Source organism: Leucopleurus acutus (genome assembly GCF_964270905.1).
Source record: "Leucopleurus acutus genome assembly, chromosome: 19".
Lineage (NCBI taxonomy): Eukaryota > Metazoa > Chordata > Mammalia > Artiodactyla > Delphinidae > Leucopleurus > Leucopleurus acutus.
This window is the reverse complement of record NC_139161.1, coordinates 39,257,659-39,270,554: the sequence shown is the minus strand read 5'-3', so window position 1 is coordinate 39,270,554 and position 12,896 is coordinate 39,257,659.

The window sequence follows — 12,896 nt, the reverse complement described above, 5'->3', positions numbered from 1 at the left end:
CCTGCAGCGGGGCCCGGCGGGGGCGGAGCCGGCGGCCCCCGCCGCGGGCGAGTAAAGGAGAAGGCGGGCGGAGCGGGAGGCAAAAAGCCTACAGCACCCGGTATTCCCAGGCGGTCTCCCATCCAAGTACTAACCAGGCCCGACCCTGCTTAGCTTCCGAGATCAGACGAGATCGGGCGCGTTCAGGGTGGTATGGCCGAAGACGTGGGCGGGGTCCGCGGGCGGCCTCTAGAGGCCCAGTTTCGCTGGCGCTGGCGCCCTTACGCCAGCCTGGCGGCCCGCCCGCCCAGGCAGGGGGAACGGAGGTCTCGGGTATCGGGCGGCGGCGGAGGGTTTGGCGACCACCTCCCAGCCCAGGGCGGCCGTGACCCAGCAAACCCTTCGGCGCTTGGCACCCCGCCCAAGATCCCGCACGTCGCTCACAGGGACATGGCCCCGGAGGCTTCAGGGCCCAGGGCCCGCGGTCCCTTGGGCATCGGCCCTGCCCGCCCACGCGGCGCTAGGCGCAGCCCGACCACAGCCCGGGACGGCCCTCCTGCCCGACAGCAGCTGGCCCGAAGCCACTGGGAGCCACCATTGAGTCGCCACGGCCCCTCAGCCCCGGCAAGGCCACCCCTGCCCCACACCCCCCGCCGAGCTCAGGACCCCGCCCCTGGTGGCCGGCAGGCCCGGGGAAGCGGCCCCTGCCCTCCATCCCGCTCCCGCACCCGGCCGCGGTGACACGCCAGAGGGGCGGGGTGGTGGTGGGGGGGCTTTTGTCGGAGGGAGCTGTGGAGGGACACACCGGCACACAGGTGGCGGCGCCGGGGCTGGGCGCCGGTGGGGGCGGCCAGGTGCAGGTCGAGGGGCTCGCGGGCCAAAAGGACGGCAACTGGGCCCGCGGCGGAGTCTGGGTCTGGAGGGCTCTGAGCCTCCATCCGCTCTGGTGCCTCCGGGCTACCGGCCCGAAGCCTGGTAGCGCAACACCCCACCGGCCCACAGACGTAGCCTCCCCAGCTGTGCTCACAGCGAGTCCAACCGCAGCCTGCACCCCTCCACGGGACACTTGGATTACTCCCGCGATCCCCACGAGGTGCGGCACCCGGCGGCCGAATGGGCTGAGATCCTGCCCTTGCGGCGCCCTGTGGCCACCTCTGCCTCCCTCACGGTACTGGCCGAGGCCTCGGACCAGCGGGCCCCGGCTCCCAGCTCAGCGCTGCTCCTCCGCCCCTCTCACCTCCTGCCCGACGTCCAGGCTACCGAGCACCCTCCACCCCCGCCCACCTTCATGCCACTCAGCCGGAACCCGGGAGGCAATGCCAACTACCAGGTGTATGACAGTCTGGTGCTGAAGCGGCAACCGCAGGAGGGCCAAGCGCGGGCCAACTCGCTGCTACCTTCCACCTCGGCCTCCAGGCCCTCTCTGCACGGGAGCCAGACTGGGAAAATGAACTTACCAGCAGCAAATGGGGGCAGGGGCAGGGGCAGGGGGCGGCAGGGCATGGAGAGAGGAATAAAGAGCGCCAGAGTCCAGGAAACATTGGTGGTCTGTGGCTTGGAAGCGCCACTCCTTCTGCCAGCCTGGGTCCCTGCGCTTGGCTTCCTGCAATAAGAAGCCAGTGTCCCCTTCTTGGCCTGAGGTTCCCTTTGGTTTAGTGGCCACAGTTCTGCCAGCAGGCCCCTCCTGGTCCTATACCATGCACTAAGTACATCTGCAGCTGCAGACTCCAAACCCCTGGTCTCTGGGCACCTCCTCTGTGTCTCAGCTGTCCCTGTCCACAGAGAGCCTCATACAAGAAGTTGCTTCCAAACTGGGAGGTTCCACATCTGGGCAGGTCCAGCTCCAGGCCCAGTGAAGGGCATGAAGAAGGCTGAGGCTCTGGACTCCAGCCAGGCCTTCAGCAGGCCTCTGAGGCCAAGGTCTTCCTAGTCTCAAGAGGGGCCAAGAGACGCAATGTGTCATTTGAACAAGTGAGTCAGCGGGCGGTGAGCGAATGAATGACCGCTCGAGGGGATGTATGCCGGCCACCGGGCCCTGTTTGACTGTCCAGGCTCAGCTTACCTGACCCTGGTTACCAGGGAATGCCACTCTGGGCCCCCCTTTTCTTTCATCCCCCTCCCTCACTGTGACCTCAACACCTGCCCCATTATGACCCAGTCTGGCTCCCAGTTAAAACTGGAGGGCAGGGGGCCCAGGCAGTCCTGGGACCAACGGCCATGGGTGAGCGACACTACTACCGAGCCGAGCCGTTCACTGGCCCCATCCCCAGGAAATGCCAGGAGCAAGGATACTCAATTCTTCTGATCCCGGTCAGCTTCATCTTGCTCAACGTGGGGATCAACGTGGTGACTATGGTCAGGGCAGGATCTGTGCAGCGCGGTTGGGGGAGCCCTGGGGTCTTGAAGGGGCTGAGGTGGGAGGGCTGCTGGGGTGTGACCGGACAAGGGTTGGATTTCAGGGCTCACCCTGCTCCCGGCCTCGCCCCTCCCCTTCTTCCCTCAACTCTGGAGGCATCTGAAGAGATTCTTGCGGGCACTTTTCAATCGTATTTTCCACAAAGGTGAGTGGGCGCCGGCGTGGGTTCAGGGGATGTGGGCCTGTCCCCTTTCTTCTATCCCTGCCTTGATTCTCAGCCCCTCAGGAACCCAGGCCCTGACCCATCTCGCCTTTCCCCACAGACAAGCAAGCCAGCTGTGTAGGCAGCCATCGCATGTGCATTCGCTGCTCCGTGGATCCCAAGAACCTGTGCTCAAGAGTTTCTTCCCGCTTCTGCCATCGCACAAGCTTCCTGCTCGGGCAGGCAAACCACCTTGACTCCTGCCTGCAGCGGGGCTCGGCGGGGGCGGAGCCGGCGGCCCCCCCGCCGCGGGCGAGTAAAGGAGAAGGCGGGTGGAGCGGGAGGCAAAAAGCCTACAGCACCCGGTATTCCCAGGCGGTCTCCCATCCAAGTACTAACCAGGCCCGACCCTGCTTAGCTTCCGAGATCAGACGAGATCGGGCGCGTTCAGGGTGGTATGGCCGTAGACGGGGGCGGGGGCCGCGGGCGGCCTCTAGAGGCCCAGTTTCGCTGGCGCTGGCGCCCTAACGCCAGCCTGGCGGCCCGCCCGCCCCGGCAGGGGGAACGGAGGTCTCGGGTATCGGGCGGCGGCGGAGGGTTTGGCGACCACCTCCCAGCCCAGGGCGGCCATGACCCAGCAAAGCCTTCGGCGCTTGGCGCCCCGCCCAAGATCCCGCACGTCGCTCACAGGGACGTGGCCCCGGAGGCTTCAGGGCCCGGGGCCCGCGGTCCCTTGGGCATTGGCCCTGCCCGCCCACGCGGCGCTAGGGGCAGCGCAGCCGCAGCCCGGGCCGGCCCTGCTGCCCGACAGCAGCTGGCCCGAAGCCACTGGGAGCCACCATTGAGTCGCCACGGCCCCTCAGCCCCGGCAAGGCCACCCTTTCCCCCACACCACCCGCCGAGCTCAGGACCCCGCCCCTGGTGGCCGGCAGGCCCGGGGAAGCTGCCCCTGCCCTCGATCCCGCTCCCGCACCCGGCCGCGGTGACACGCCAGAGGGGCGGGGTGGGGGTGGGGGGCTTTTGTCGGAGGGAGTTGTGGAGGGACACACCGGCACACAGGTGGCGGCGCCGGTGGGGGCGGCCAGGTGCAGGTCGAGGGGCTCGCGGGCCGAAAGGACGGTAACTGGGCCCGCGGCGGAGTCTGGGTCCGGGCCAGCCGCCCCGGGAGCGTCTGGAGTGCTGCTGCCTTCCAGGGCCGCCTTCTGGCCGCCTGCCGGCCGGGCCGGGAGGGAGCGCCCCCGCCGGCGCGCGCCGTGGTGGGAGGGGCCTGAGGAGGTGGGGCCTGCAGGGGGCCCGGCGGGGGCGGAGCCGGCGGCCCCCGCCGCGGGCGAGTAAAGGAGAAGGCGGGCCGCGGTGACACGCCAGAGGGGCGGGGTGGGGGTGGGGGGCTTTTGTCGGAGGGAGTTGTGGAGGGACACACCGGCACACAGGTGGCGGCGCCGGTGGGGGCGGTCAGGTGCAGGTCGAGGGGCTCGCGGGCCGAAAGGACGGTAACTGGGCCCGCGGCGGAGTCTGGGTCCGGGCCAGCCGCCCCGGGAGCGTCTGGAGTGCTGCTGCCTTCCAGGGCCGCCTTCTGGCCGCCTGCCGGCCGGGCCGGGAGGGAGCGCCCCCGCCGGCGCGCGCCGTGGTGGGAGGGGCCTGAGGAGGTGGGGCCTGCAGGGGGCCCGGCGGGGGCGGAGCCGGCGGCCCCCGCCGCGGGCGAGTAAAGGAGAAGGCGGGCGGAGCGGGAGGCAAAAAGCCTACAGCACCCGGTATTCCCAGGCGGTCTCCCATCCAAGTACTAACGAGGCCCGACCCTGCTTAGCTTCCGAGATCAGACGAGATCGGGCGCGTTCAGGGTGGTATGGCCGTAGACGGGGGCGGGGGCCGCGGGCTGCCTCTTGAGACCCAGTTTCGCAGGCGCTGGCGCCTTAACGCCAGCCTGGCGGCCCGCCCGCCCCGGCAGGGCCCCCTCGCCCGCCCAGGCAGGGGCAACGGAGGTCTCGGGTATCGGGCGGCGGCGGAGGGTTTGGCGACCACCTCCCAGCCCAGGGCGGCCGTGACCCAGCAAAGCCTTCGGCGCTTGGCGCCCCGCCCAAGATCCCGCACGTCGCTCACAGGGACGTGGCCCCGGAGGCTTCAGGGCCCGGGGCCCGCGGTCCCTTGGGCATCGGCCCTGCCCGCCCACGCGGCGCTAGGCGCAGCGCAGTCGCAGCCCGGGCCGGCCCTCCTGCCCGACAGCAGCTGGCCCGAAGCCACTGGGAGCCACCATTGAGTCGCCACGGCCCCTCAGCCCCGGCAAGGCCACCCTTGCCCCCACACCCCCCGCCGAGCTCAGGACCCCGCCCCTGCTGGCCGGCAGGCCCGGGGAAGCGGCCCCTGCCCTCCATCCCGCTCCCGCACCCGGCCGCGGTGACACGCCAGAGGGGCGGGGTGGGGGTGGGGGGCTTTTGTCGGAGGGAGCTGTGGAGGGACACACCGGCACACAGGTGGCGGCGCCGGTGGGGGCGGCCAGGTGCAGGTCGAGGGGCTCGCGGGCCGAAAGGACGGCAACTGGGCCCGCGGCGGAGTCTGGGTCCGGGCCAGCCGCCCCGGGAGCGTCTGGGGTGCGGCTGCCTTCCAGGGCCGCCTTCTGGCCGCTGGGCCGGCCGGGCCGGCGGGGAGCGCCCCCGCCGGCGCGCGCCGTGGTGGGAGGGGCCTGAGGAGGTGGGGCCTGCAGCGGGGCCCGGCGGGGGCGGAGCCGGCGGCCCCCGCCGCGGGCGAGTAAAGGAGAAGGCGGGCGGAGCGGGAGGCAAAAAGCCTACAGCACCCGGTATTCCCAGGCGGTCTCCCATCCAAGTACTAACCAGGCCCGACCCCGCTTAGCTTCCGAGATCAGACGAGATCGGGCGCGTTCAGGGTGGTATGGCCGTAGACGGGGGCGCGGGCCGCGGGCTGCCTCTTGAGGCCCAGTTTCGCAGGCGCTGGCGCCTTAACGCCAGCCTGGCGGCCCGCCCGTCCCGGCAGGGCCCCCTCGCCCGCCCAGGCAGGGGCAACGGAGGTCTCGGGTATCGGGCGGCGGCGGAGGGTTTGGCGACCACCTCCCAGCCCAGGGCGGCCGTGACCCAGCAAACCCTTCGGCGCTTGGCGCCCCGCCCAAGATCCCGCACGTCGCTCACAGGGACGTGGCCCCGGAGGCTTCAGGGCCCGGGGCCCGCGGTCCCTTGGGCATCGGCCCTGCCCGCCCACGCGGCGCTAGGCGCAGCGCAGCCGCAGCCCGGGCCGGCCCTGCTGCCCGACAGCAGCTGGCCCTAGCCACTGGGAGCCACCATTGAGTCGCCACGGCCCCTCAGCCCCGGCAAGGCCACCCTTGCCCCCACACCCCCCGCCGAGCTCAGGACACCGACCCTGGTGGCCGGCAGGCCCGGGGAAGCGGCCCCTGCCCTCCATCCCGCTCCCGCACCCGGCCGCGGTGACACGCCAGAGGGGCGGGGTGGGGGTGGGGGGCTTTTGTCGGAGGGAGCTGTGGAGGGACACACCGGCACACAGGTGTCGGCGCCGGGGCTGGGCGCCGGTGGGGGCGGCCAGGTGCAGGTCGAGGGGCTCGCGGGCCGAAAGGACGGCAACTGGGCCCGCGGCGGAGCCTGGGTCCAGGCCAGCCGCCCCGGGAGCGTCTGGGGTGCGGCTGCCTTCCAGGGCCGCCTTCTGGCCGCCTGGCCGGCCGGGCCGGCGGGGAGCGCCCCCGCCGGCGCGCGCCGTGGTGGGCGGGGCCTGAGGAGGTGGGGCCTGCAGCGGGGCCCGGCAGGGGCGGAGCCGGCGGCCCCCGCCGCGGGCGAGTAAAGGAGAAGGCGGGCGGAGCGGGAGGCAAAAAGCCTACAGCACCCGGTATTCCCAGGCGGTCTCCCATCCAAGTACTAACCAGGCCCGACCCTGCTTAGCTTCCGAGATCAGACGAGATCGGGCGCGTTCAGGGTGGTATGGCCGTAGACGGGGGCGGGGGCCGCGGGCTGCCTCTTGAGGCCCAGTTTCGCAGGCGCTGGCGCCTTAACGCCAGCCTGGCGGCCCGCCCGCCCCGGCAGGGCCCCCTCGCCCGCCCAGGCAGGGGCAACGGAGGTCTCGGGTATCGGGCGGCGGCGGAGGGTTTGGCGACCACCTCCCAGCCCAGGGCGGCCGTGACCCAGCAAAGCCTTCGGCGCTTGGCGCCCCGCCCAAGATCCCGCACGTCGCTCACAGGGACGTGGCCCCGGAGGCTTCAGGGCCCGGGGCCCGCGGTCCCTTGGGCATCGGCCCTGCCCGCCCACGCGGCGCTAGGCGCAGCGCAGCCGCAGCCCGGGCCGGCCCTGCTGCCCGACAGCAGCTGGCCCGAAGCCACTGGGAGCCACCATTGAGTCGCCACGGCCCCTCAGCCCCGGCAAGGCCACCCTTGCCCCCACACCCCCCGCCGAGCTCAGGACCCCGCCCCTGGTGGCCGGCAGGCCCGGGGAAGCGGCCCCTGCCCTCCATCCCGCTCCCGCACCCGGCCGCGGTGACACGCCAGAGGGGCGGGGTGGGGGTGGGGGGCTTTTGTCGGAGGGAGCTGTGGAGGGACACACCGGCACACAGGTGGCGGCGCCGGTGGGGGCGGCCAGGTGCAGGTCGAGGGGCTCGCGGGCCGAAAGGACGGCAACTGGGCCCGCGGCGGAGTCTGGGTCCGGGCCAGCCGCCCCGGGAGCGTCTGGGGTGCGGCTGCCTTCCAGGGCCGCCTTCTGGCCGCCGGGCCGGCCGGGCCGGCGGGGAGCGCCCCCGCCGGCGCGCGCCGTGGTGGGAGGGGCCTGAGGAGGTGGGGCCTGCAGGGGGCCCGGCGGGGGCGGAGCCGGCGGCCCCCGCCGCGGGCGAGTAAAGGAGAAGGCGGGCGGAGCGGGAGGCAAAAAGCCTACAGCACCCGGTATTCCCAGGCGGTCTCCCATCCAAGTACTAACCAGGCCCGACCCTGCTTAGCTTCCGAGATCAGACGAGATCGGGCGCCTTCAGGGTGGTATGGCCGTAGACGGGGGCGGGGGCCGCGGGCTGCCTCTTGAGGCCCAGTTTCGCAGGCGCTCGCGCCTTAACGCCAGCCTGGCGGCCCGCCCGCCCCGGCAGGGCCCCCTCGCCCGCCCAGGCAGGGGGAACGGAGGTCTCAGGTATCGGGCGGCGGCGGAGGGTTTGGCGACCACCTCCCAGCCCAGGGCGGCCGTGACCCAGCAAAGCCTTCGGCGCTTGGCGCCCCGCCCAAGATCCCGCACGTCGCTCACAGGGACGTGGCCCCGGAGGCTTCAGGGCCCGGGGCCCGCGGTCCCTTGGGCATCGGCCCTGCCCGCCCACGCGGCGCTAGGCGCAGCGCAGCCGCAGCCCGGGCCGGCCCTGCTGCCCGACAGCAGCTGGCCCGAAGCCACTGGGAGCCACCATTGAGTCGCCACGGCCCCTCAGCCCCGGCAAGGCCACCCTTGCCCCCACACCACCCGCCGAGCTCAGGACCCGCCCATGGTGGCCAGCAGGCCCGGGGAAGCGGCCCCTGCCCTCCATCCCGCTCCCTCACCCGGCCGCGGTGACACGCCAGAGGGGCGGGGTGGGGGTGGGGGGCTTTTGTCGGAGGGAGCTGTGGAGGGACACACCGGCACACAGGTGGCGGCGCCGGTGGGGGCGGCCAGGTGCAGGTCGAGGGGCTCGCGGGCCGAAAGGACAGCAACTGGGCCCGCGGCGGAGTCTGGGTCCGGGCCAGCCGCCCCGGGAGCGTCTGGGGTGCGGCTGCCTTCCAGTGCCGCCTTCTGGCCGCCTGGCCGGCCGGGCCGGCGGGGAGCGCCCCCGCCGGCGCGCGCCGTGGTGGGAGGGGCCTGAGGAGGTGGGGCCTGCAGCGGGGCCCGGCGGGGGCGGAGCCGGCGGCCCCCGCCGCGGGCGAGTAAAGGAGAAGGCGGGCGGAGCGGGAGGCAAAAAGCCTACAGCACCCGGTATTCCCAGGCGGTCTCCCATCCAAGTACTAACCAGGCCCGACCCTGCTTAGCTTCCGAGATCAGACGAGATCGGGCGCGTTCAGGGTGGTATGGCCGTAGACGGGGGCGGGGGCCGCGGGCTGCCTCTTGAGGCCCAGTTTCGCAGGCGCTGGCGCCTTATCGCCAGCCTGGCGGCCCGCCCGCCCCGGCAGGGCCCCCTCGCCCGCCCAGGCAGGGGCAACGGAGGTCTCGGGTATCGGGCGGCGGCGGAGGGTTTGGCGACCACCTCCCAGCCCAGGGCGGCCGTGACCCAGCAAAGCCTTCGGCGCTTGGCGCCCCGCCCAAGATCCCACACGTCGCTCACAGGGACGTGGCCCCGGAGGCTTCAGGGCCCGGGGCCCGCGGTCCCTTGGGCATCGGCCCTGCCCGCCCACGCGGCGCTAGGCGCAGCGCAGCCGCAGCCCGGGCCGGCCCTGCTGCCCGACAGCAGCTGGCCCGAAGCCACTGGGAGCCACCATTGAGTCGCCACGGCCCCTCAGCCCCGGCAAGGCCACCCTTGCCCCCACACCCCCCGCCGAGCTCAGGACCCCGCCCCTGGTGGCCGGCAGGCCCGGGGAAGCGGCCCCTGCCCTCGATCCCGCTCCCGCACCCGGCCGCGGTGACACGCCAGAGGGGCGGGGTGGGGGTTGGGGGCTTTTGTCGGAGGGAGCTGTGGAGGGACACACCGGCACACAGGTGGCGGCGCCGGTGGGGGCGGCCAGGTGCAGGTCGAGGGGCTCGCGGGCCGAAAGGACGGCAACTGGGCCCGCGGCGGAGTCTGGGTCCGGGCCAGCCGCCCCGGGAGCGTCTGGGGTGCGGCTGCCTTCCAGGGCCGCCTTCTGGCCGCCGGGCCGGCCGGGCCGGCGGGGAGCGCCCCCGCCGGCGCGCGCCGTGGTGGGAGGGGCCTGAGGAGGTGGGGCCTGCAGGGGGCCCGGCGGGGGCGGAGCCGGCGGCCCCCGCCGCGGGCGAGTAAAGGAGAAGGCGGGCGGAGCGGGAGGCAAAAAGCCTACAGCACCCGGTATTCCCAGGCGGTCTCCCATCCAAGTACTAACCAGGCCCGACCCTGCTTAGCTTCCGAGATCAGACGAGATCGGGCGCCTTCAGGGTGGTATGGCCGTAGACGGGGGCGGGGGCCGCGGGCTGCCTCTTGAGGCCCAGTTTCGCAGGCGCTCGCGCCTTAACGCCAGCCTGGCGGCCCGCCCGCCCCGGCAGGGCCCCCTCGCCCGCCCAGGCAGGGGGAACGGAGGTCTCAGGTATCGGGCGGCGGCGGAGGGTTTGGCGACCACCTCCCAGCCCAGGGCGGCCGTGACCCAGCAAAGCCTTCGGCGCTTGGCGCCCCGCCCAAGATCCCGCACGTCGCTCACAGGGACGTGGCCCCGGAGGCTTCAGGGCCCGGGGCCCGCGGTCCCTTGGGCATCGGCCCTGCCCGCCCACGCGGCGCTAGGCGCAGCGCAGCCGCAGCCCGGGCCGGCCCTGCTGCCCGACAGCAGCTGGCCCGAAGCCACTGGGAGCCACCATTGAGTCGCCACGGCCCCTCAGCCCCGGCAAGGCCACCCTTGCCCCCACACCACCCGCCGAGCTCAGGACCCGCCCATGGTGGCCAGCAGGCCCGGGGAAGCGGCCCCTGCCCTCCATCCCGCTCCCTCACCCGGCCGCGGTGACACGCCAGAGGGGCGGGGTGGGGGTGGGGGGCTTTTGTCGGAGGGAGCTGTGGAGGGACACACCGGCACACAGGTGGCGGCGCCGGTGGGGGCGGCCAGGTGCAGGTCGAGGGGCTCGCGGGCCGAAAGGACAGCAACTGGGCCCGCGGCGGAGTCTGGGTCCGGGCCAGCCGCCCCGGGAGCGTCTGGGGTGCGGCTGCCTTCCAGTGCCGCCTTCTGGCCGCCTGGCCGGCCGGGCCGGCGGGGAGCGCCCCCGCCGGCGCGCGCCGTGGTGGGAGGGGCCTGAGGAGGTGGGGCCTGCAGCGGGGCCCGGCGGGGGCGGAGCCGGCGGCCCCCGCCGCGGGCGAGTAAAGGAGAAGGCGGGCGGAGCGGGAGGCAAAAAGCCTACAGCACCCGGTATTCCCAGGCGGTCTCCCATCCAAGTACTAACCAGGCCCGACCCTGCTTAGCTTCCGAGATCAGACGAGATCGGGCGCGTTCAGGGTGGTATGGCCGAAGACGTGGGCGGGGTCCGCGGGCGGCCTCTAGAGGCCCAGTTTCGCTGGCGCTGGCGCCCTTACGCCAGCCTGGCGGCCCGCCCGCCCAGGCAGGGGGAACGGAGGTCTCGGGTATCGGGCGGCGGCGGAGGGTTTGGCGACCACCTCCCAGCCCAGGGCGGCCGTGACCCAGCAAACCCTTCGGCGCTTGGCACCCCGCCCAAGATCCCGCACGTCGCTCACAGGGACATGGCCCCGGAGGCTTCAGGGCCCAGGGCCCGCGGTCCCTTGGGCATCGGCCCTGCCCGCCCACGCGGCGCTAGGCGCAGCCCGACCACAGCCCGGGACGGCCCTCCTGCCCGACAGCAGCTGGCCCGAAGCCACTGGGAGCCACCATTGAGTCGCCACGGCCCCTCAGCCCCGGCAAGGCCACCCCTGCCCCACGCCCCCCGCCGAGCTCAGGACCCCGCCCCTGGTGGCCGGCAGGCCCGGGGAAGCGGCCCCTGCCCTCCATCCCGCTCCCGCACCCGGCCGCGGTGACACGCCAGAGGGGCGGGGTGGTGGTGGGGGGGCTTTTGTCGGAGGGAGCTGTGGAGGGACACACCGGCACACAGGTGGCGGCGCCGGGGCTGGGCGCCGGTGGGGGCGGCCAGGTGCAGGTCGAGGGGCTCGCGGGCCGAAAGGACGGCAACTGGGCCCGCGGCGGAGTCTGGGTCTGGAGGGCTCTGAGCCTCCATCCGCTCTGGTGCCTCCGGGCTACCGGCCCGAAGCCTGGTAGCGCAACACCCCACCGGCCCACAGACGTAGCCTCCCCAGCTGTGCTCACAGCGAGTCCAACCGCAGCCTGCACCCCTCCACGGGACACTTGGATTACTCCCGCGATCCCCACGAGGTGCGGCACCCGGCGGCCGAATGGGCTGAGATCCTGCCCTTGCGGCGCCCTGTGGCCACCTCTGCCTCCCTCACGGTACTGGCCGAGGCCTCGGACCAGCGGGCCCCGGCTCCCAGCTCAGCGCTGCTCCTCCGCCCCTCTCACCTCCTGCCCGACGTCCAGGCTACCGAGCACCCTCCACCCCCGCCCACCTTCATGCCACTCAGCCGGAACCCGGGAGGCAATGCCAACTACCAGGTGTATGACAGTCTGGTGCTGAAGCGGCAACCGCAGGAGGGCCAAGCGCGGGCCAACTCGCTGCTACCTTCCACCTCGGCCTCCAGGCCCTCTCTGCACGGGAGCCAGACTGGGAAAATGAACTTACCAGCAGCAAATGGGGGCAGGGGCAGGGGCAGGGGGCGGCAGGGCATGGAGAGAGGAATAAAGAGCGCCAGAGTCCAGGAAACATTGGTGGTCTGTGGCTTGGAAGCGCCACTCCTTCTGCCAGCCTGGGTCCCTGCGCTTGGCTTCCTGCAATAAGAAGCCAGTGTCCCCTTCTTGGCCTGAGGTTCCCTTTGGTTTAGTGGCCACAGTTCTGCCAGCAGGCCCCTCCTGGTCCTATACCATGCACTAAGTACATCTGCAGCTGCAGACTCCAAACCCCTGGTCTCTGGGCACCTCCTCTGTGTCTCAGCTGTCCCTGTCCACAGAGAGCCTCATACAAGAAGTTGCTTCCAAACTGGGAGGTTCCACATCTGGGCAGGTCCAGCTCCAGGCCCAGTGAAGGGCATGAAGAAGGCTGAGGCTCTGGACTCCAGCCAGGCCTTCAGCAGGCCTCTGAGGCCAAGGTCTTCCTAGTCTCAAGAGGGGCCAAGAGACGCAATGTGTCATTTGAACAAGTGAGTCAGCGGGCGGTGAGCGAATGAATGACCGCTCGAGGGGATGTATGCCGGCCACCGGGCCCTGTTTGACTGTCCAGGCTCAGCTTACCTGACCCTGGTTACCAGGGAATGCCACTCTGGGCCCCCCTTTTCTTTCATCCCCCTCCCTCACTGTGACCTCAACACCTGCCCCATTATGACCCAGTCTGGCTCCCAGTTAAAACTGGAGGGCAGGGGGCCCAGGCAGTCCTGGGACCAACGGCCATGGGTGAGCGACACTACTACCGAGCCGAGCCGTTCACTGGCCCCATCCCCAGGAAATGCCAGGAGCAAGGATACTCAATTCTTCTGATCCCGGTCAGCTTCATCTTGCTCAACGTGGGGATCAACGTGGTGACTATGGTCAGGGCAGGATCTGTGCAGCGCGGTTGGGGGAGCCCTGGGGTCTTGAAGGGGCTGAGGTGGGAGGGCTGCTGGGGTGTGACCGGACAAGGGTTGGATTTCAGGGCTCACCCTGCTCCCGGCCTC